The 25,539-nt window shown below is 40.1% G+C and overlaps 1 protein-coding gene across 3 annotated transcripts in view; it reads right to left on the reverse strand.

The window, feature by feature from the left end:
* Positions 1 to 23,529, reverse strand: part of LOC129923518 (uncharacterized) — a 34,665-nt gene extending 11,136 nt beyond the window's left edge. Inside the window, exon 1 of one of the 3 annotated variants that reach the window (XM_056014861.1) lies at positions 23,401 to 23,529. The gene's annotated coding sequence lies outside the window, so the exon portion shown is untranslated. Of the gene's footprint in view, positions 1 to 5,248; positions 5,298 to 5,334; positions 5,467 to 23,400 lie in introns of those variants that run through there. The other 2 variants (XM_056014862.1, XM_056014860.1) reach the window with 2 other exon arrangements.
* Positions 23,530 to 25,539: the final 2,010 nt, after the last annotated feature.

The raw sequence follows: 25,539 nt of genomic DNA on the forward strand, positions 1-25,539 counted from the left end.
GTACCGCTCCGTTCTTGTCTTGATTGACAGCAGTCGCCCACTTCGCGACGACCTGACGTAGTTCTGATGGAGCGGGTGGCCGTTGTCTTCCAAGATTTTTTTCGATTTTTCTTAGGCACTTGTGTTCAAAAAGTTCCTTTAAATGTGGTAATGTTGTGAGTGTAATTTTTGATCTTTTCTAGACGTCGCAACAGTTTAGATGAGGCGTTGCCTTACCAACAAGTTATTCCGTATGTTAGCAGATTTTGTATAGTCGCGCCACAGATGTGGTGATATAAGTTGAGTTATTCCCCTTTATATTTTGTGTACAGGTCGTCACATAAACGTTTCAAAATTACAATAGATAAATATAAAACCTTCTACTGTCGTAAGCACTTGGATGGCACAGTGGTTAGTGTGCTGACTTGATGAAGTTTAAGCCCTCGAGTACGAATTAAAGTCGTACAAATGTACAATGCTTTGTAAAAGCGATCTCGGTAACATACACCCAGATACCCCCTTCTCTCTCCTCCCCCCCACCCCCACCCCCCCCCAACCAACATATAGGATCTCAGCGCATTGGAAAAGCTACAAGAATGAAATTGCGCTAATAAAAAAACAATTGGTATTTCTAATCGCAAAGATTTATTATTGTTAGTCTAGATCAGTGATGCCCAACCTAATTCGACCTGCGGGCCATTTTAATTTTCGACACTCGTGTCTAGGGCCGCATGACCGAAATGATACAAAAACGAAATGAAATTAATTTGAAACTGTAAGAAACCCATAGATCTAGTACTGACATTAATTAATAAGAAATCTGAAGCATTTTTTAACGCGTAGGAAAATGGCTTCATTTCTTTATTTAAAATGTGATCAACACAGTAGCTAGTTTTACCTGAGACTCAATTTCGTCTCTTGTTTGGATAATATTCTCATCGGTCCCCACCAATCTTTAGACGTAGTTTAACAATCTTTTATTCCCGACTCAAATCAAGAATATCGCCATCGCGGTATAATACTGTCATGCAATGTGTTGTTGTTTTAAACAGCCTCTTTCTTTATAAAACAAATATGTTAATTGCTTATCATCGTGTTCCACCAAAATGTAAAGATCCGTTCACTTTTGCTGGCAGAGTCTACATTCAGAGTCCCATTTCATTAACTCTTTCTTTCCGAACTGACGATACCAGCGTTGATTCCACCAGAATGTGGTAAATAATTACGGAGAGAAAGAGTTAACGCACAAATGTTAAAAGCTCATGGCACCAATCCATCAGAGAAAAAGTGAAACCCTAACATAGGGAACGATCACTTCGCAACTTTTTCTTTTTATGCGCGATTTTCTACACTTTGTGCCGACGTTTCGAATGGAACCACGTCGCGGGCCGGATCTGGCCCGCGGGCCGTATTTTTGGGAGTCACTGGATCTGGATCTATTACAAATTTAATCACATGACTGATTGTTATTGTGTGTTTGTGTGTGTTTCTATGGTAACGATGAAAGAAAGCGATTGATGGTAGCTATGCTGTGTGAATTCGTGGACCAGGGCACCATAGACCCTTTTCGCATCATGGTAGCTACGCCACTGGATCGTGGAACATATATGGGGGCAGGGTAGCGTCGCTTACGATATTCTATCAGATCAGCACTGACATAGAAAAACGTAGGCCATCTTTGGTTGCACGCTGCGATTAGGTAGTTCCAGCTAGTTAGATTAATCTGTGTTTATTCCTATACAATTCTAAGTTGTTTTTAAATCCTTGTATCTGTTTGTATGTTTTTAATTTTATCTTATTGCATTTTGATTCTCGCTGTGCCACTTTGCCGACCATTTTTTTTTTACAAACAAGGGGAGACAGTCTGGCCCGTTAGGTCGTGTTTCAGTTTCTAGAGATATCCGCAGTAGCGTCCCTTTGGGATAGCTGGTCGCGATGCTCTTCAAACAGAATTTGAATGGCACTATTTGTACGGACCAATCCGTTAGACGATCTACTGGCGCGCGGTGAGTCGTCTGCTGGACACATTCAAACACTTATGTAAATAAATAAACAAAGCGACCGTACGGTGGGAGAAGAGGGGCATTACAATTTAGTGCAGTCAATGAATTAGCGTTTAGAGGGCAGAAGGGCAACTGTTTCCTGTAAACATGGGCACGTCTGGGCAAATGTCGTGAATTAATGGAGACCTATCTTTTATGTTATAAGGACCTTTTTTTTTTTTATTAAATACATTTTTTTTTATTTTAAGCATAGTCTGAATATAACAAGTAAATAAAGGGAGTTTGTGTTCTTTGAGAGTTTCGCACACACTTGTAGGCAGCCCATGTGGGCCAATCGTAGTCACATATTATGTCGTATACAAACTCACACCTGAATCTTATCCTAAGAGTAAATAACAAACTGCGTGCAGCTGAGGGGTGTAAACCACTTAGCTACCCCATTAGGAGGCTTGAGATTGAGCCCCGATGTAGACCAACAGGTTGACCATTGCTGAACGGTCAAAAGCACAGAAACCTTCTCCTAAATACTCCTCTCGGACTACACACCCATATGTCCAAAAGAGATTGGACCAGAGCGCTCTGAGCTTGCTAGTATTATTACATGATGTCATAAACAGACTCACGCCTGAGTCTTATTCTCAACCTGTCACTGTCACGCTTATGTCTGATTTATGTAAGGGCAATAATCACCGATTTCTTGATTATAATTATAAGTGCACGCCTGTGGTAAATAAAAGTAGCTATTGAATCTATGTATATGCAACATTACACATCACTGTAATTATTTGTAACACTAGCTGTTTTTAACATGTTTTAAATATGGTTTAAACGTATGTGCATACAATGAGCATTCTTGACTCCATAAACAAATATGAGCCTTTCGTCAACAAAAGGAATGTACATTGGCCGTTTGCAATTAGAGTGATTAGTGCGAAATATCATTTTGTTAATAACCTGTTTTAAATATGGTTTATACATTCGTGAATACAATGAAAATATTATTATAAAAAATTTTTTCCTTCGTAGAATGCTTTTAAATTTTGCGATCTTCACTTGACGGACCGACAGAAGGAGCTAATAGTGGCTTTACCCTATAGGTGCCGCTAGAAATACATAACTACATTCGCAGACGATAGTACTAAGTTCTGTACCGGGAAGTATCCAGTTTTATCCAACTCATTATTGGTGAAATTTGACCAAAATAATGTTACTCAGATAATGGTGGGTTACAAGCTTTCAACTATACTTTACTATACCAATATATATATATATATATATATATATATATATATATAGGTTAGAGTAAAGGGGAAAAAAACGGCATAGGAATACGCGCATCGATAGGTATTGAACATAAAATATTGAATGGCACTCTTGGACCATTAAATTCTTGCTCCGAATTTTTATGTTACCGAGTCATCGTAAACATTAATAAATTAGTGATAAACCATTCTGTTTCAAAGGGAGACTATAATATATTAATAGTACAAAGGGCAATAAGTCGCGATAACTCTGGACCAGAAAACAACGCACTTATAGGCCTTATGTTATAAATTTGGTACACATTTTTACGGCGTACATAAAATGTGAAAACTGAATTATTCAAGCGAAACTGTCCATGTCGTTGCATGTGTCATGAGGATAATGACATTTATGGCCTTTTTTTTTTCCCCCAAAAAAATCATTTCAAATTTTCAAGTTATGAAAATCCATTTGAATTGTGTTCCTGAGGTAACTGTCGCTATTCGTCAAAGTAACTGTCGCTAGGCAACTAGTGTAACTAAAGTACCATTGCGTTGGTGCAGTGTCAATGCAGAATCATAATGTATACTAGTAAAATAGTTACAGATTAGATTAGATTTTACAGTTTGATCGGCAGTGTACATTTTGGACACATATTTTATCTGCTGCTTCGCGTGATCATCGTTAAGTCCACAAAGACCGCATGACAAATGAAGAGATTAGAAACAGGATCTTAGCGGCAATTAGACCCAACGATGACCAGCTGACCACTGTCAAATATAAAACGCAAGCTGAAACTTCATGACAATATCACAAGGTCCTCAAAGGGAACAGCGCCAGGCAAAAGAAATAAAGGCAGACTGAGAAAAAACGTAAGCTGAAACTTCATGACAATATCACAAGGTCCTCAAAGGGAACAGCACCAGGCAAAAGAAGAAGAGGCAGACTGAGAAAAAACCCAAGCTGAAACTTCATGACAATATCACAAGGTCCTCAAAGGGAACAGCGCCAGGCTAAAGAAGAGGAGGCAGACTGAGAAAAAACGTAAGCTGAAACTTCATGACAATATCACAAGGTCCTCAAAGGGAACAGCGCCAGGCTAAAGAAGAAGAGGCAGACTGAAAAAAAAACGTAAGCTGAAAACTTCATGATAATATCACAAGGTCCTCAAAGGGAACAGCACCAGGCAAAAGAAGAAGAGGCAGACTGAAAAAAAACGTAAGCTGAAAACTTCATGATAATATCACAAGGTCCTCAAAGGGAACAGCACCAGGCAAAAGAAGAAGAGGCAGACAGAGAAAGCGATGGGAAGACAGCATAAAATAATGGACGGGCCTGTCATTGAAGGAGATTATATCCAAGGCAAAAGACAGAGAGGAAAGACGGTCGACAGATCATGTGTGGTGCCCCAAACGGTCCAACAAACTATGGGATAGGTAAAGGTGAAGGGGTCTCACATTACAAAGATTACAGAAACAAGTGTCAATCCTTAGATGCGCCCCCCCAACTATGCAAAATTTGGGAAAGAATCAACGATCCCCACACTTAGACACTAAATAAAAGAATATAAACAAGTATGTATTGACATTTTGGATATTTGGCAGATTGTATACAAGTTTAGACTTTATGACGATAAATTCTGAACTCTGAGTAAACGGTTAAGCACGCTGTATTAAAAACAAAACAAAACACTGTTACCAACTAAATAACAGTTTGTCCAACACCAGAAATGCACAGAATTCTGATTCTACTTCGCTAAAAAAATATACAAAACATTATAATAAACCTTTTCAAAAATCCATAGCTTGTCATTATTTCCTAAAGTTTTCTACACCGCATACACCAAACAGCTAACTATTTATAAGTTCCCCGCCAGAGATTAGAATGTCCAATTGAAATTGAAGCACATTTTGTTGGCTAAACATAAATTTAAAAAGTCCCAGTAGCTTAGAAAGGCGCAACCCGTAGCTAGGATTCAAGCACGTGACACTATATTTATGACTTAATATTCATAAATCTTTTACCTAATTTATGAATAAAATAATTCCAACATTAACCAGTGATTTAAGTAAAACAAAAAGGACAATACAAATGGTATAAAGTACGTTACCTTAGAATCAGGAACCTCACGTCTGCTAGCCGATTATGGCAGACGATGTTCTATCCAAAACAGACAACGCTGACCAAGAAATCTGTCATGGAGACCTTTTTTCGTCCCGGAACGACTTGTTTAAACGTCCCTCTTTACCAATAATTAAAGAAAGAGGACAGGGGAAAAAATATAGGGGGGAAAAAATCCCTACCCCCCCTCCCCCATTCACTTGTCATTGATTTGTGTGCATCATTAACTCTCACCAGCCCGGCAAGTTAGGAAAAAAAATGTTGGCAGACGACAGGGACTTTGGCGCGCCACTTGTCTTGTTGGCCTTTTTCAGATATATTGTGTTTAGGTTGTTTGTACGTCTCATTGGTATGTTAAACTGAGAGAAATAATCTGTTTACAAGCTGTTGGTCCTTTGACTGTGCGTTGAGTGGAGGTGGAATTAATTGACAGTCATTCTCCGGGGGATATACCTTGGGAGGCCCGATGACGTGGTAACCATTTGATTGACTATGAAAGTGGGTTGACTCCATTTGAAGATGGGTGACAGGTGATGGTTATTTGGTCGTGCGGTATGCTCTTGGACTGTCGTCTCGGTGGTCCCGAGTTTGAACCCCCCGCCCATGTCATCGTTGCATTGATGCAGGCGATATGGGCCTTATACGTAATAAAAGACGCTTTGGAAGGCCTAATGGCATGGTAAATATTTGATTGTTTATGAAAGTGGATTGATTCCATGAAGATGGGTGAATGTGTCTTAGACGGTCGTCTCTATGGTGCTGGGTTCGAACGTTGCCCACGTGATCATTTCATTCTAGCAGACGATGTTGGGCTACAAGACAGAGAGGAAGACCAAGAAAACGATGGGAGAGCAACCTTATCGTATCTACTTCCTAGTCTAAATCTGACACAGGACGATGAGGTTGGCAGCGAGCAAGGAGTGTCCGCAGCTCCGAGAGCTGCGGGGTAGTTTGTCTGCAGAGCCACTTGACCTGTATGGGAGCTTCAAGGCGCTACGCCTAACAGCAGAGTTTCTCGCCAAGGCTCTACGGGAGGACTGATCCGTCCAGACTTGCCACCAATTGGAGTTCATCTCAGGCAGCGAGCAAGGTATGAACCCGGGACTGGTTAAGATTAGGGTTGCATTAGTCCGGAACCTTCAAGATGACCGAACAACAATCCAGCGCGCTTACCTAACACCCGGCCATGCAGCGTGGTTGGACTAATGAGAATGTCCAATGGCAGTGCAATGGATGACTTCATTCCAGAACAAAGTATAAAAAAAAAACTGCATTGGCGCAAGAATTCTAGCGAAAAATACAGCGCAATTCGTGGGAGAACAGAGAAACTCTATGCGCCAAACAACGGTTACTTTTTAGGCTTGGTTGAGATGTTTTAAAAATTCGACCCAACCATGCCATTGATGCAAGAACCTCTTCGGCGAATTAGGAACACCGAGACTCGGATATAGAATTCAAAACGAGCTTAAAGACCTGACGGCACATTTCGCCATCATCCTTGACTGCACGCTTGACGTTAGCCACAAAGAACAGATGGCTTTTACACAGCGTTTTGTGGGCGTATCAGATCAAGAAGTTAAGGCGGATAACACTTTGAGTTTATGTAGTTTGATCGTCTTAAGAGCTGAGCCGAAGGCTCTTCGAGCTCTACGTTTGAAAAAAAAAACCTGTTTGGACGCTAAACAGTAAAAAAAAACAACACGTGTGCCTATGTAAAGCATTGCTGTTTCCAATGCCTTTGGCCCCCGACGCATGCTTGGCTGTACATGGCCGAAGGCCGAGGACACCGGGAGCCTCCGCCATTTTCCTTCGTTATACCAAGCTAACCGTGGGGGACTCGCCATTTATGTAACGGTCCCTTGAGGAACAGCGCATGGATGTGTGACAGGTTTATGGGGACTCTTTTGCAACCCCGCCCGTGCAAGAGGTGGACTCTCGTCTACCCGTGGGCATCCCCACGGGAGTTATGTTTCGCCATTCATTTAGCCTAGCTACCCCCTCAAGTAACCGTTTCCACCCGGGTGCCACGATGAGGCAGAACAGCGTACCCGGGGGTTTATGTAGTTAAAAGTCCGATAGTACAGTACTTACGTACGATAGTATGTTTTGTAACAAAAAAACAAGGCCTTAGAGGCGGACGATCCCGTTGGCGTGACGTGGTACGATATATATATAGTCTTCCCTTATGGCTCAGGCCTCAGGGCTCCGCATATGACATTGGCCCAGGGCCCTGGGCACGCTAAAGCCGCCTCTGTACGAATGACACTAAGGTCCTCATGTTCACGAATTAAAATTTCGACACAGCTTCTAATTATTCAATTTTCTCTAAGCTAAATTTGTTTCTTTTTTTTCTGTATTTAAAATGTGAGGTCTGAAACCTTAGTATTTATAATAGTCAATACAATAAAGTAACAAGATTGTCTAAACAGTTGTGATTCCTAAAGATTTGCATCCGAGTCATTGAAGTAGATACTTTCAAATAGTGTAAAACACTCATTTAGGACGACAGCGTCCTCGGAAGTCTTCACCACATTGTTTTTTGTTTTGGTCTTTGTATTGTGTAAAAACAATGTTAATGTAATCATTACCACAGAACTCATTAAATATTTAGCAAGGAAACTAAACACCAGAGTAGGTGACATATATACAGATAAAGTTTAACATTTTTGTTCCGTTACAATAAATGGCGAAACCAAATTGCGAGCAGGTTTATAACAGAGATATAGAAGTAAATAAATATTGTCTTTCCCTGACCAATGCTTAGTTCATAGTTCTTTAAAAAAGTTAACACCATTATATTTTTACAAAAATCCCTTACCAGATTTTATTAAAAATTGTTATGAATATTGAAATTTGACTGGAAAACAAAGCACCACAAACCTGGAGCGAGATAACAGACCTGTTGGGCAATGCAGTTCTGGCAAATATACCGAGGTCTAATCCGCACAATTTTTTCCTAGAGCACTCAAGACATATTAAAAGTTGATCAAATTAGCATTATTTTAAAAAAATGTTTTGTGATATCCGATGACGGAATACCCCAAAAAAAGCAATTAGAGAGTCTTTTCTAAGTTTTCGTTTTTGTAAGAACTAGACGTCTGCAGAATTGGCGGAACAAATGCTCCAACTAATGAATAATCTCCATATATCCTTACATAAACTTCAAGGCTAAAGCTATGATGGTACCTCCAATAAAAGTGGATAGTAGTGCCACTGTGGTGACACGGTTACTTTGTGGTCAACCGTGACACACGGTCAAGTGTTGGGTATCGAGAGTTAGGGGACTTGAGGGGTTGGGGGAGTGACGAGTGTGTAAATAAGAAGAGAGCAAGTCAGCTAGTGAAGTATGAGATCTGTATATAAAACTAAAACTTAAAGAAAAGAAAGACAAAGAACAGCAAAATGAAAAAGGAGGGACACTTTGTCAAATACAAACAATTAGACAGAATGTCTCCATTTGACGAGAGCCAGAATGAGTGCATTGACTCATTTCTACTGAGATTTGATGATATAGCAACAGCATGCAACCTCCCACAGACAGAATGGGCAAGAAGCCTCATGGGGCGCTTAAAAGGTAGAGCCATCAACATCTGTCTTTAAATGAGGGATGAAGAAAGAAAAGAGTACGTGGCCGTGAAGGAGGCGTTGCTGAGACAGTTTGGCTCCACAAGTTACGAATACAGAAGGAGATTGAAAGAGTCAACACCTCTGGCGAACGACGATCCACAAATATTCGTCACCAACATGTCGATATACTTCGATCGATGGGTAAACCTGTCAAAAATGGATCACAAATATGAAACCCTCAGAGAACACATCATAATGGACGCTGTGATGGAAGCTTACAATAATAATGTGAAAACATAGGTCAGCAGCCTGAAAGCACAACTAAGGCAGTTATAAGGCCGCACACCCAAGGGAAGTGTTAGCTAGAGAAAACCCAACTGCGGCATCAGCTTTTCTGGTGAACAACACTGCAAGAATGCGGACTCTAAGCCCTCTATATAGAAGAGAGAACGCTGACAAAAGCCCACCATATACAGGAAGAAGAGAGAAAGATGAAGAAATGAGTCCAACATATAGATCTTGAAGAGACAAAGATGAAGAAATAAGCCCAACATATAGAGATCGAAGAGAGAACGCAGATAAAAGCCCAACATATACATATAAGAAAGACACAGCTAAGAGCCCAACATATACATATGGAAGAGGGAAAGATGAAGAAAAGAGCCCAACATATACCTACAAGGAACGACAATACAGATGTAACCAGCAAAAGAGTTCGTTTCCAATGTCAAATTTGTGGTAGAACAAACCACACAACAGAGACTTGCTTCTACAACCAACTCAAAATAGATTGGAACAACAGACCAAGAGATCGAGCACTTGCTGCCAAACACGCTAATGAACTGCATCTCCATTTACCCTTACATAAACTTCGAGGCTAAAGCTATGATGGTACCTCCAATAAAAGTGGATAGTAGGGCCACAATGGTCTTCGAGTATTGCTTCATCAAAAGAAGCCGCTCGCGCATTATCTTCACTGTGCTAACCACGACTTATAGTTTTTAAACTTGGTCTTAACTGATGCCGTCAGCTGAGTTCAAGACGTTGCAGATTTCTATGACTTGTTGTTTTTTGCTCATAGCACCTCAAGATGGGCGCTTCTTGAATCCAATAGGAAGAGCATAGCTTATAGTACACTCAAATACTTTTGCCCACTAGGTGGTCATCAAGGAATGATTAAGATATTTTGATATACTAAAGCTGTTAACACAAACTACTTTGTGTTTCTCTAAGAAAAAAAGAACGCCTGGAAGCTGCAGCACTTAGAGGGAAATAAAAACTGCTTATTGTCGAGTACTAAATTGTAAGCGCTGTCAGCGTTGTGTCTAAAATGTTGAAAAATGAGAAGCAAGCTCTACATAAAGCAGAAGGTAATGGAATGTCTCTTGGTTACTATCCCCATACATTCAGGTTAGTCAATTGTTTTCGCACACTATACATTCGTCTTAAGGGAAGGGGGTCCACCAAGATATTATTGAACCCGGGCCCACCTATACCTTGCTACGCCACTGGTTCTCCGACGAAATGAGTTACACATACCAAGAGTTGCGATGACATGGAGGCCAGTACAAGAAAAGCGCAAACAGGCACGTCCTCGTATAATTTAGTGCCACACTTTCATGGAAGACCTCAGAGCAGTGACATCAGGTGGGGAGATTCTTCAGACATTGCTAGAACATAGTGGAGATATCTTTCCACCCAAAGCGCCGAAAGGCGCGGGAGGATCTATGTCTAAGTAAATTGTAAGATAAAATTGTTCTTCTGAATTGCTATTTTAAAATGTAGCCTTTTTGCTAATTGTCTTCCTAGCTTATAAATGTTGTCCGCCCACACCAAGAAAGTGAACAATGAAAGAAATAAAATAAAATGTAAATAAAGAATAAAAACAAAAGTGGACAACGAATGGCAAGGTAAGGACAGCGAATGTGAAGTTTGCATTCTGGGTAATAGATCAATAGGAGCTGGCTAATGGTATATATGTATATGTACTATACATACATCTATATTCCCGCAAATAGATTTAAGGGAGACAAACACTAAATATTTCAATTTAGCAGTTCTCTCCCTTTCTTGACTGAACTGTATTGTTAGAAACTTGGTTAAGAAATGCAGATTATAACGTCATAGAACCCCCCCCCCCCCCGGCCAATCTTTCCAGCTCTCTCCATCCCTTTCTATCCTCGTTCTTTCATTCTCTCACTCTTTCTCTCATTCTCTCTTCCTTCTCTTCTCCTTCTCCACGTAAGTATATAGATCTCACTCTCTCTATAAATATCTAGTCGTCATCATTGATAACAAGCTTGCGTTGGAAGACCACCTTGGAACTCTGACAAGTAGAACTGAGTTGTGGTTGCATTTGTATACAAACTCAAAAGCTTTAAACTAAATAAGAAAATTCTGTATACTTTTTACGGTGCGACTATGCAAAATCTGCTAACATACGGAATAACTTGTTGGCAAGGCAACGCTTCATCTAAACTGTTGCGACATCTAGAAAACATCATTAAAAGGGCATCAAAAATTACACTCACAACATTACCATATTTAAAGGAACTTTTTGAATAAAAATGTCTAAGAAAAAATCGGACAAATCTTGGAAGACGACGGCCATCCGCTCCATCAGAACTACGTCAGGTCGTCGCGAAGTGGGCGACTGCTGTCAATCAAGACAAGAACACAGCGGTGCAAAAACTCGTTCGTACCTTACTCGGTCAGACTATATCAACGCCAGCCGTTGATTTGGAAACATGAAAAGGACAAAGATGCCTTTGTGTAGTCGCTGAATGAACTCTTTATGTTGTCTGTTGTATTTATGTGTATGTTTCTGTTGTGTTGTCTTTCTATGAGAAAAGAGTCCTTGTAATCACAACAAATTTCCTTAAGGATCAATAAAGCAGTCTTAGTCTTTAGTCTTAGTCTTAGTCTTTAGTCTTAGTCTTAGTCTTTAGTCTTAGTCTTAGTCTTTAGTCTTAGTCTTAGTCTTTAATCTTAGTCTTAGTCTTAGTCTTTAGTCTTAGTCTTTAGTCTTAGTCTTTAGTCTTAGTCTTTAGTCTTTAGTCTTTAGTCTTATTCATAGTCTTTAGTCTTAGTCATAGTCTTTAGTCTTAGTCTTTAGTCTTAGTCTTTAGTCATAAAGTTTAAGTCTGTGTTTTTTGACAGTAGTTAGTAGATCATAGTGGGTCCATTTACTGATGGTAATTAAACCACTGTTACATCAGATCTGAACGAAGTGGTCGTCTCCTTTCCATTAGGACTAAAACAGAAAGATTTAAAAACTCTTCTATCCCACTTTCGGTCAGAGTGTTACAAGATCAGCTGTCGTCATCGAGAAGTTCATAGAAGTCTAATTCATAATGCGCTGGTTGTGAGAGTGTATGTGTTTCGTTTGTGAATGTTGTTATTAGTTACGCTGTGATGGTCAATCGTAGTCAAACTGAATTTCCATTTGAATGGACCAATAGAAATAATATTATCTTAATCCTGTCTCTCAAACAAAGCTTTTTCTTTAACATCACATTATAGTCAACAATTTCAGTGATTTTAATAATTGAAATAAATATGTGTGGGCGAGTCCCATGTGTCCAATCGTATTGACCAGCAGCACCATCAACGTATTCAAGCTATGTTGTTAGCGAGGACCCTTTCAAGGGTACTGAAAAGATTCACTGACTCTCCCTTTACTGACAACAGTGTTGTTTTAACTACTGTCACTTCCCCTATAGTGTGTCCCAGGTATCAATAGCGTACGACACAGTTGGATCGTAAGTCTGGGCTCTGTCCGCTCACTGTCCATATTGATCAGACGGTAACGTGATACCGCCACATGGGGCGCCGACAAGACTGCATTATACGGCGCCCCTCCAAATATCGCACGCATCAGATCTAACATACGAAAACAATTACGGTGTTACCTTACGTACTGGGTGGGGCGTTGGGCGCCCCGTAACGTTCCGTTTTTGACGCCCTTCCAATCCATTTTCTAACCATCGACGTTCCTATTATATAAATAAAAAAAAAGCTTTAAATAGGATACGAGGAGCCAACACTGTACACCGGCTTAGTCCGACTCATACGCATGGCAACTGCTGTTGGTCGATTGGAAGGTTTTGACAGGTCCTTAAATACCAGAATACTTATATCCTTTGCACAAAATAAAATGTCATAAATATTAAATAATTATGCATAGTATGCACATTAGTGTAAGCTATTTTTTAAGCTATTTTTAACAATAATTTAAAAAAAAAAAAAAAAAAAAAAAAAAAAAAAGATGGTCTTCCCAGTGCGAAAGACGTTATACTTAGCGGAGCTACTGCGATACTATTATACACTAGCCTATAACGTCACAACGCATAGGCAATGGAGACCAATAGCTCGTTGTACGTGACAGATCTGTTCAATTTAGATTTATAAGTTCCATCACGAAATTAAACAGATTTATGTAACTATTGATGTAACACAAAACGAATTTACAGAGCTTATATCATTTCACTTGTCTGTTTGTCTGGTAAAAGTTTGTACACGTTATTTCTCCCACACCTGATTTCAGATTAGGTTGAAATTTTGAAGAACTACTTTGTTCCTGAAAAAACAAGAATCTATATAAAAAAAAATTATCCAGTTATTAGTGATGGCAGTTGGCAGGGTACGAACCTGAGACCATCGAGATGACCAAACGACAGTCCAGCGCGCATACCGGAAGACCAAAAAGTCAATGTTTGCCATATGGCTAATTTAAAAAAAAAATATTTGTACACTTACTTTTTCCAACTATTTGATCGCTGAATGGATAAAAGTAAAAGTTCCCCTTTCAGACCTTGTGATCTATAGGGCAGATGATATAAAAGTCATCAGTTTCGGTGGCCTAAGGTTAATGAGGGTGTCATGTGGCCGGCACAACTTTTCCCCAACTAATTTCAGGTACCCATTAGAGCTGGGTGGACTCTGAGGCTGCCAATGATCCCGAAATTAAAAATCCCAGTCTTCGCCAGGATTCGAACCCCGGACCTCCCGTAGGATGACGGTGATGGAAGCGGGCAGGGTTTGAATCCGGGACCACCGATAAGTCCGAACGACAGTCCAGCGCGCAAACCGCACGACCAAGTGGAGTTATACAAAAGACGTTCGGTATTTATGGATTTGCTTTAACAATTGAAAGTCTCCAATGCAAAGGTAAATCGTTTAAGTCTTTTTCAAAATACCTGTCAAGTGTCCGGTTTCCAGTTTCTATCCCATGAAGCGTTTGCAAGCTTATTAGAGGATAAGAAATAAAAGAATAACATGGTGAATCTTTTTTAGAAAAACGGTTCAATATATAAGACTTGAGTGTGACTTTGCAAACACAACTCGAGAACTACTGTGACGTACAATCAATACTATCATGATTACATCCCTTGAGCGCGTCAGAGCTGACAACGTCACGTGGTTTCATCGTCACCACAAGAGGTGGGGGGGGGGGTGAGAAACATGCCTGACATTTGAGTTTGCTTTCAAATGACAACGTGGGAGATGCGGCATTGCAGAGTAATTAATGACAGATGGATAATATGTCCACTTTCACGGCTTTTACCGGAGGGCAGGTTTCAAAGTTGACATATCAGGACACAAGTGCCAATGCTATATCTAGGTACATGTGGCTAACTTAGGTTAGGCCAATAATAGAATACGCACCCACAGTTTGGGACCCCTCAACTTAAGAAAACACTAAGAAACTGGAACAGACACAAAATAGAGCATTGAGATTCATAACAAACGAATATTCACATTTGACTAGAGTAACACCTTTAGTCAAATCACTAACTTTAGAAAACCTTCAGGTCAGAAGACTCAAAAGTAAAGTAGCAATTATACAAAAACACTGAACCATAATCTTCAAATACGAAAACAAAATTTAATAAAATACTCTGAAAGACACAAAGATAAAGACACATTCCTCGTTCCATATGCTATGACAAATTGGTACAAATGCTCCTTCTTCCCTAGTGCTATTAGAGTGTGGAATGGAGATACAAGAAGTAAAATAAACATGCAAAATATAAAAACCTTTTTTAAAAAGTACAAAGCTTATCTAAAGGTGAAGAACTCCGCTCTTAAAACCATGCACCGCAAAACGTAAAAGCTATTTCCCTTATTCGGTATCAAACGAAACAATTAATTAACAGAACAGAAGACTCAAAAGTAAAGTAGCAATTATACATAAAACACTGAACCATAATCTTCAAATACAAAAACAAAATTTAATAAAATATTCATAAGACACAAAGATAAAGGTACATTCCTTGTTCCATATGCTAGGAAAAATTTGTACAAATGGTCCTTCTTCTCTAGTGCTATTAGAGCGTGGAATGGGTTGCCTGGGCCAGCCAGGAAAGCCAATGACTTGGCAGAAGTTAAGTCATTGGTTGACATGCATGACTAGATGCATGACGCGTAGGACGTAATCATCTTCTTTTTTTGAAGTAACGTCCTTATTTCTTAACGTTTAAGTTTAGACTTCCATGTCTTGGTATTCTGTTTGGGATGAAAAGTTTCAGACACACCTTTAGACGCACGATTAAATAGTACGAGCCGACCGGCGTCGTAGCATACGCCTCTATTTAGTGATGGGTGAACACTTCCTGAAAGACACAGTTGTCCAAATGGAGTGATTGGTTGGGCGATGTATACTAATGTAGAGGATTACTTTTGCAGAAATAATTACTTGTTCCCCCCCCCCCCTCTTTTTTTTCTAAGCCGAGCTCTCTATCGTCGCGAAAGTTAAGTCTGGTAACTCCAGTCCGACTTGCAGAAATAAAAGAGTTATCTTTCCATAACTTTTTCATTGATGGTTAGAGAGTCGGCGTGCGTGCGTCTTGTCCCACATGGTTAGGCGACGTAGAGAAATATATTTATATTTATATATAGCTATTTCCCTTATTCGGTATCAAACAAAACAATTAATTACCAATAATGAATTGACTTATTAAGTATTTTTGTTGATTGATCCATGTTTTGTTAGGTACAATAAATGATTGTTTACAGTATCAACATTTTCGGAGAATGCGAGAGGGAAAAATAGCGAACCCGTAAGGGGACTAAACCCAACAAATTCCGCCATATCTGTGTTAGTTTCTCTTGTTTCTATTTAACAAAATAACGAATTACCAGTAATTAATTGTCTAATTGGTTCCTTTTTTTTTTTATTGACTGATGTCTTGTCTATGTCAATGAATAATTGTGCGAAGTTTCAGCTTGATCCGAGAATGGGTGTAGGAGATATAACGTGTATAAACTTTTTACCAGACAGACAGAGTTGATATAAGCTTTGTAAACATGAATGGAAAAACAATATGCTAAATGCTTAAAAACGCATACAGGACTAGATTTAGTTCACAAATACTTAAATGACATTACCAAGAGTTAAGACGATATATACATTAAAATTAAAAATTAAACATTTGATTGAATGATAAAACCTCTATTGAGCTGCGTCAAAGTGGCTATTTGTGTAGCCCTGTTGAAGTGACTAGTCTTTCGCACTGAAGCCTGCGCATGCGCATCTGATGACAGCAGGCATAACGTCATTACCAAGAGTATAAAAAAATGAAATAATTCAATTAGCTAGACAAATATGCGCTACATTCTCCAAGTGAAGAGTGCGCCCTCTCCTTGTGGGCGGGGAGGAGAAACTCTACTGCGTATATGTGTTTGTGAAGTAGACCTATTGTTTATTCTATAAATGTGTATTCTTTTTTGTAGAATAATCGATCAAAGGAGATTTTTTTTTCTAGAAAGGGGACATCAGCAGTAGGAGCGCAATGCTTTCAGCGCAAGACTACAATGAGCAAAGTGTTCATATCTGAAAATAAAATAGTCCCTCCTACTTGCTTTCACAAATGTATCCTTTCTCTCGGACGTCACAAGATCGGCGCACAAGGAAATTGTGTGTGTGTTTCCAGAAATTAAGCGAGTTACGTCCTTGACCGCAGGCCTCCTGCAGAAGATGACAGTAGTCAGGGCGCGAACTTGGTGACATATTTATAGTCGTATGAAACAATGGGATATGTATGAATTACATAATGATTATTATTGTGCCTGTGTGTCGAGTGTCTGATGTAATGTGTGAGTGTCGAGTGTCTGATGTAATGTGTGTGTGTGTGTCGAGTGTCTGATGTAATGTGTGTGTGTGTGTCGAGTGTCTGATGTAATGTGTATGTGTGTGTGTCGAGTGTCTGGTGTAATGTGTATGTGTGTGTGTCGAGTGTCTGATGTAATGTGTATGTGTGTGTGTCGAGTGTCTGATGTAATGTGTGAGTGTCGAGTGTCTGATGTAATGTGTGTGTGTGTGTCGAGTGTCTGGTGTAATGTGTATGTGTGTGTGTCGAGTGTCTGGTGTAATGTGTATGTGTGTGTGTCGAGTGTCTGATGTAATGTGTATGTGTGTGTGTCGAGTGTCTGATGTAATGTGTGTGCGTGTGTCGAGTGTCTGATGTAATGTGTGTATGTGTCGAGTGTCTGATGTAATGTGTGAGTGTCGAGTGTCTGATGTAATGTGTGTGTGTGTGTCGAGTGTCTGATGTAATGTGTGTGTGTGTGTCGAGTGTCTGATGTAATGTGTATGTGTGTGTGTCGAGTGTCTGGTGTAATGTGTATGTGTGTGTGTCGAGTGTCTGATGTAATGTGTATGTGTGTGTGTCGAGTGTCTGATGTAATGTGTGAGTGTCGAGTGTCTGATGTAATGTGTGTGTGTGTGTCGAGTGTCTGGTGTAATGTGTATGTGTGTGTGTCGAGTGTCTGGTGTAATGTGTATGTGTGTGTGTCGAGTGTCTGATGTAATGTGTATGTGTGTGTGTCGAGTGTCTGATGTAATGTGTGTGCGTGTGTCGAGTGTCTGATGTAATGTGTGTATGTGTCGAGTGTCTGATGTAATGTGTGTGTGTCGAGTGTCTGATGTAATGTGTGTGCGTGTGTCGAGAGTCTGATGTAATGTGTGTGTGTGTCGAGTGTCTGATGTAATGTGTGTGCGTGTGTCGAGTGTCTGATGTAATGTGTGTGCGTGTGTCGAGAGTCTGATGTAATGTGTGTATGTGTCGAGTGTCTGATGTAATGTGTGTGAGTTTGTCTCCAGGAAAGTTTCTTGCAAAATATAAAACATATTTTCTTTAAAAAAAAAGGACAGATCATAGAGAAGAACTCAACATTTATAGACATATTATCAATACTATAAGATTTATTTCCCTTTTTCGATATCAAACAAAATTAATTAATTATCACTATTTAATTAACTGGAGATCTTTCTATATTAATTTAAGTAATACGCCTACACGAGAAAGTTGGACTAGATGACTGGAACTACAAACCAACGCACGGCCCTATCCACACCAAAGTATAATGATCGATTTTAAAATGTAGAATCAATGAAACCGCAAAGTCGTATCTATATTTACCTATTTGCCTTCAAGGTGTAGCTAATAAAAATGTATCAGTAAATATTTACTCATTTCTCTTTATTTGGATGATCTTGGGAGTCCCAGTTTTCTCCATACAGCCACAATAATAGCGTGAATAGTTTGTTCTAAGTACACACAACTCCCTCGAACGCTATTCGCACTTTTTGTGTCTCCACGACAAAAAAAAAAGGGGTGGGAAGAGAAAAAAAAAAGAGTAAGCGATATTTAAAAATAAATATCACGTGATCATCCAACTAAAGTGGCGTTTCTATTGTTACACAATTACTTTGAAGTCTGCTGGGCGCGTGCGAAGTGTATTATCCTTAACCGACTGAGAATAGACGGAGAGTTAATGTTGGATTGTTTTGATTAGCTACGGAAAACGTGCGAATAGCTTAGTGTAATTCTTCGGCTGCGCGCGGCCAGTTCAAATCATTGTTTTCATATCAAATTAACGCTCGCATAGAATCCAATAAAACAGCGGTTCTTGTTAGTTCAGGATAGTGCCCTTAATCAGTTTATTGTCTGCGTCAATTCGAGATTTTCACACTAAAGGTTATTCACCGTAATCTGCACTGTCTTTACATTTCGTTCTATAGTTCTATGTGGTTTTTAAAATGTCTGGAGTTTATTAATACTTCAGTATTGTGTACACTGTATAGTGATAACGCCAAAGAGATTGTTATATATTTAATTGCTTTTATTTAATGAACATCTATAACATAACTGAACCATAATCTTCAAATACAAAAACAGAATTTAATAAAATACTCTGAAAGACACAAAGATAAAGGCACATTCCTCGTCCCATATGCTAGGACAAATTTGTACAAATACTCCTTCTTCCCTAGTGCTATTAGAGCATGGAATGGGTTGCCTGAGCTAGCCAGGAAAACCAGTGACTTGGCAGAGTTTAAGTCATTGGTTAATATGCATGACTAAACGCATGACGCGTAGGACGTAATCATCTTCTTTTTTTGATGTACCGTCTGTATTATATAAGATAAGATAACAGTGGTACAATATTAAGTTCAGAGCAAATCTAGGTCTTTCTCTAAAACCAAAGGGCAAACTGGCAGAGTGAATAAAAAAAAAAGCTACGCAAGATATCATTGAATGTATTTTAAAAGACTGGCCACTTTAATCTGGGCCTATACCCTATTTTATAAGATAGGCCCAAGATAAGTTTAACAATTGGTAGAATAATCGATCAAAGGAGAATTTTTTTTTCTGGAAAGTGGAAATCAGCAGTAGGAGCGCATTGTTTTCAGCGCAAGACTACAATGAGCAAAGTGTCATATCTGGAAAAAAAAAAAGTCCCTCCTAATCAGCGTTTATGGAAGTTATCCAAAATAAAAATATATAGCCCATTGTTAGATCTATATCAGCCGTGGGGATAATGACAACTGACCTCATAGATACATTCAAGGCCTTTAACAACCCTAGGGAGATTCTCGCTGCCTGTCAGAGGGCGGTACTGCTGCAGACCTGCCACATCACCAGAAAATTCCTCGGTGGAAACTGATAAAGGGACTACAATGAATTTTGTTTCTCTTTAACGAAGGTCGACTCTGGCAGCGCCAGAGAATGAATACTCATTTGTTTCTAGCATAATAATCATGGGCGTAGCCAGGATTTTTTTTCGGGGGGGGGGGGTTTGGGGGGGTGAATTTTTGTCTCCCCCCCCCCGCGAAAAAAAATATGTATTTATGTGTGTGTGTGTGTGTGTGTACATAGTCTTTATTACATTCTGACCCTTCATTCTTTCGGAAGACGTTTATTGTGCCCTAGAATAGGTTCTTCCATGAGTTAGTGAAAAAATTGTGGATTCCCCGACATTACTAGCAAAGGGGTCTGGGGGAGCGCTAGGAGCTCCCCCAGCGCGGGGAGAAGCCCCGCCGCCAAGCACTATTTCTGATATTGAAAACCAACAAAATGCATATTCTGAAGTATCTGCAGTGCATTTTCCTGCTATTAAAAAGTTCTATTTCAAAAACCTAATGTGTTATTCTTACTGACTTAGACCCTCCCTCGTCGTTCGGCGCATTTGCCATCAAGCTGTTTCCATAAAATTGTGGACTCCCCGCCATTAATAGCAAGGGGGTCTGGGGGAGCGCCAGGAGCTCCCCAGCGCGGGGCGAAGCCACGCCGCCAAGCACTATTTCTGGTATTGAAAGCCAACAAAATGCATATTCTGAGGTATCTACAGTCCATTTTAATGCTATTAAAAAGTTTTATTTCAAAAACCTAATGTACTATTCTTACTGACTTAGACCCTCCCACGCCGTTCGGAGCATTTGCCATCAAGCAGTTTCCATACAAATCTGTCACTGGGTAATGTCTGAAGCCTCTTCCCACCTACCATGAGGACCTCCATGAATGAGTGGCGTCAAGTTGTACTAGGATATCATTGCAACTCTTCTTATGCGTAATTCATTTTGTCGGAGAACATGTCCCGCAAACCTCATGCGTCGTTCTCTCACAATCTTACTAAGGGGTCGACTCCCAGTTCAGCATAGGATTTCCTTGATTTAGATCTGATCTCTATAACTGACTCCTAAAATCTGTCTTAGCCATCTTTGTTGAGCTACATTTAGTGTTTTTCGATTTCGGCAGATGACTATTCACTGCAGTTTATTAATGGAGCCCTGCCACTGGTAAAAATGTGTAACCTCTCTTGAATACGCTCTTGGAATTAAGTGACTGTAGTTTGCTTTAGATTTTATATCGAAAAGAGAAGTTTTATCGTCAAAACCTTCTGTTGGGGGTTTTCCACCTCAAAATGCTCTGTAGGGGGATCTTAGACTCAAAACCATCTGGAGGGGTTTTAAACTTTAAAAAAAAAAGCCATCTGTAGAAGAAACTCAAAACCCCCGAATGGCTTGGCTACGCTCAAATAATTTTAGTGTGTAATTTGCTTTTTTTTTATTTTGAAGATGTATTTTTAGCACCAAACCCCTCTGAATGGGGGTTTAAACTCAAAACCCCTTTCGGCAACGCTCATAGCATTTTGAGTGCGTAATTTGCATTTTTTCTTACACTGAAGATGGCGGGGGGGGGGGGGGGTTGAAACCCAAAACCCCTTTGACTACGCTCATAGATGTAAGAGTGAGTAATTTTCTTTTATTTATATTGAAGAGGTACTTTTTAGCTTCAAACTCCACTGGAGGGGAGTTTAAACTCAAAACCCCATAGACTACACTCATAACATTTTTAGTGTATAATTTGCTTTTTTTTTATTATTAAAGAGGTATTTTTTACCTTCAAACCTTTTACCTTTAAACTCAAAACTGAGTCAAAACCCATTTAGCTACGCTCATAACATTTTGAGTGCGTAATTAGCTTTTTTTTATATTAAAGAGGGGGTTTATCGTAAATTTTAGACGGGGTTTTAAAATCAAAATCTTCCTTAACTGTGATCTTGGAATTAGGGGATTTTCGTTTGCATTATTTTTTTGTTTTGTTATATAGAAGAGGGGGAGATAACTGCAAAAACCCCAGGTAGGGGGTTTAAAACTCAAAACCCCTGGAAGGGGGTTTTAAACTCAAAATCCCTAGTAAGGGTTTTTAAACTCGAACCGCTCTGGTAGGGGGTTTAAACTCAAACCCCCCTGGTAGGGGTTTTAAAACTCGAACCCCCCTGGTAGGGTTTTTTAAACTCGAACCCCCCTGGTAGGGGTTTTTAAACTCGAACCCCCCTGGTAGGGGTTTTTAAAATCAAAACCCCTTTGGTTGTGCTAGGGTAAGTGATGGTTTCGTATTAAAATCTCACCTAAAATAAACAAAATCAAAGCAAAAAATCAGTCACTAAATTCCGACTCCTCCTTGGGGGGATGAGGAGGGGGGGGATTTCATTTCGGGGGGGGGGTTTGAACCCCAAGAACCCCCCCCCTGGCTACGCCCATGATAATAATAATAATAATAATAATAATAATCCTAAAACTCAATATTGTTGACAAATGCCGAAAATGTGGAAATGTGGGTTAGTCAATTGAACACATAATGGCGGGATGTTCAGCCCTATCGGAATCAGCCTACCTAGGTCGCCATAACCAAGTTGCAAAGCTAATACACCAGCACTTGGCTTTGACACACAATTTGATCGGTAAGGATACTCCTCCATATTACAAATACTCACCACAAGAGGTTCTCGAGTCTACGGATCATCTACTGTACTGGGATAGGCCTATTTTGACCGACAAAACGGTAGATTTTAATCGCCCTGATTTGCTGCTCATCGATAAAAAAAAGAAAAGGCCGCTACCATTATTGACATCGCCGTCCCACTATCTCATAATTTAAACAAAAAAACTGAGCTGGAAAAACAACGAAAATATGGGAACCTAGGCTTGGAGATTAAGCGTCTATGGAAATTATCTAAAATAACAATATACCCCATTGTCATATCAACCGAGGGGATAATAACAACTGCCCTCACAGATACCTTCAAGGCCCTTGAAATTCCTAGGAACATTCTCGTTGCCTGTCAGAGGGCGGTACTTCTGCAGACCTGCCACATCACCAGAAAATTCCTCGGCGGAAACTGATAAAGGGACAACGAAACTCGACCCTGGCTTCGCCAGAGAATGAATACTCGTTCTTTTCTAACATAATAATACAGAAATAAAAAAAAAAACGAATATACGAATATTTTGTTACCTTTTATCGTCTTTAAATTGTACACCTGTTCATTTTTCCATTTCAACTTTGACCCGGATTCACAAATCATTAAAAATGTAGGGGCCTACAAGTTCAAGCACAAGGACTTGTCGATTTAGATTTAAAAGACACAAAGGGAAATAACCGGACGTCTTAACTCCCTAAGTACTTGGTCAAATGGATTCTGTCCCCTAATTCACTATCTCATGTAATGCCTTCTACAAACTTGAAAAAAAAAAAAGCAATTTCTGAAATGCTTCCCACTTGTAGTATAACTCTACGATCTGAATGATTGCGTTATTTTTAGACACTAAATTAAAACACTAGAAATGTGGTTATAAATAAATGTACGTTTGACGTAGACTAATGCAGCTTAGACACAATTATCTAAAATGCGTACTTACAGATTCCAATAAGCAAGAGTCTGTGTTTATCCTTAGCTGTTTTCTATGTTTTATTAACTTGAGCAGACGTCTAGGCTTTTCATAACTACTGAAACAAAACTTAAACGCATTCGCTTGTGTGCAGACGACACTCAAAACAGACATTTCAGAATGTCAGAGGTAAAAAAAACTTAAATCAACCCAGATAGAAAGTGTATCCGTCTGTCTGTCAGATATTGTAGAGGCAGACACTAGATTAAATTACATGGGAATTAGTGGGGATTAGGCTGGCCTTCTTGGACTGGCTTAATTAGATGTTGTTGTTTTTTATTTAGAATTGCCTTTTGTTATTCGTTTCCTGTTGTGTGCTATAGTTTATATTGAGTGATATTTATAAATTCTATAAACAATATTCTAGAGACTATATTATTGAGCAGCGGTTCTCAACCTTTTAAGCTCGGCGACCCCTTTTTACAATCCCCCCACTCTGCCACGACCCCCCCCCCACCACACGCACACGTCTTAGGCGACCCCTGGCAAATGGTAAATCGACCCCCCCCCCAACGGGGGTCGCGACCCACAGGTTGAGAACCCCTGTACTAGAGACTATATCCTAGAGATTATATTACAGAATTCGTGAGCTCAATTGATACATGCGCGTGGGAATCAATGGGAATGTCTTATTAAGTGACATTGCCTTGGTGACCTAGAAGAAGGGTTCCACATTACCAGGAGGGGGGAAAGGTCATGGTGACCTGTTTCTGCGGTCACCGGTTCACAAGTTGGCAAATGCGGGCCTTCAACATTACCCAAACTTCAAGTTTTGTCTGCTTCAGTGATTCCCTGTTGTTGTCTCACTTATGTCATTAGGTGCCCAAAGACTGAGACGCTTCTTGGCACCTAATTTTCAAAGACAGGGATGCCCCGGGCACTTAATTCTGATAGCTCTTGGGCACTTCCTTTTCATAAACTAAAATATTTCTTTAGTTTATTAACACTTCCTGCATTCTGCACACCGGAAACAGGCAGTTATTTAGAGTTATCCTCCAAAGAAATTTCCAATAGATTTTGTTTTTATCTTTAAAAACAAACATTTATGGTTTACATGTTTGTTTTTTTAAATTTATGTTTGTAAAATGTTTGACATGTTTCGGATGTTCCTTAATATTGTGAAGATAATTACATCCTTAAGTCCAAACATCAGACAGGATGACGGGAAAGTGTAGTGGGACCAGAGCGCATACCACGCAGCCGGGCAACCATCCACAACCAGGCAACGAGCCATAACCAGGCAACGAGCCATAACCAGGCAGCTATCCACACCATAAGGCAGCCATCAACAACCAGGCAGCTATCCACACAATCAGGCAGCCATCAACAAAACCAGGCAGCTATCAACAACCAGGCAGCTATCAACACAATCAGGCAGCTATCCACACCATCAGGCAGCTATCCAAACCATCAGGCAGACATCTACAATAAGGCAGCCATCAACAACCAAGCAGCCATGAACAGCCAGGCAGCCATGAACAGTCAGGCATCCATGAACAGTCAGGCAGCCATCAACAACCAGGCAGCCATCAACAACCAGGCAACCATGAACAGCCAGGCAGCCATGAGCAACCAGGCAGCCATGAGCAACCAGGCAGTCATCAACAACCAGGCAGCCATCAACAACCAGGCAGCCAAAACACAACCAGGCAGCCATCAACAACCAGGCAGCCAAACAAAACCAGGCAGCTATCCACACCATCAGGTAGCCATCTACAATCATGCAGCCATCAACAACCAAGCAGCCATGAACAACCAGGCAGCCATCAACAACCAAGCAGCCATCAACAACCAAGCAGCCATCAACAACCAGGCAGCCATCAACAACCAGGCAGCCCTCAACAACCAGGCAGCCAAACAAAACCAGGCAGCTATCCACACCATCAGGCAGCCATCTACAATCATGCAGCCATCAACAACCAAGCAGCCATGAACAGCCAGGCAGCCATGAACAGTCAGGCAGCCATCAACAACCAGGCAGCCATGAACAACCAGGCAGCCATGAACAGCCAGGCAGCCATGAGCAACCAGGCAGCCATGAGCAGCCAGGCAGTCATCAACAACCAGGCAGCCATCAACAACCAGGCAACCATCAACAACAAGGCAGCC

The sequence above is a fragment of the Biomphalaria glabrata genome, chromosome 16 (genome assembly GCF_947242115.1).
Source record: "Biomphalaria glabrata chromosome 16, xgBioGlab47.1, whole genome shotgun sequence".
Lineage (NCBI taxonomy): Eukaryota > Metazoa > Mollusca > Gastropoda > Planorbidae > Biomphalaria > Biomphalaria glabrata.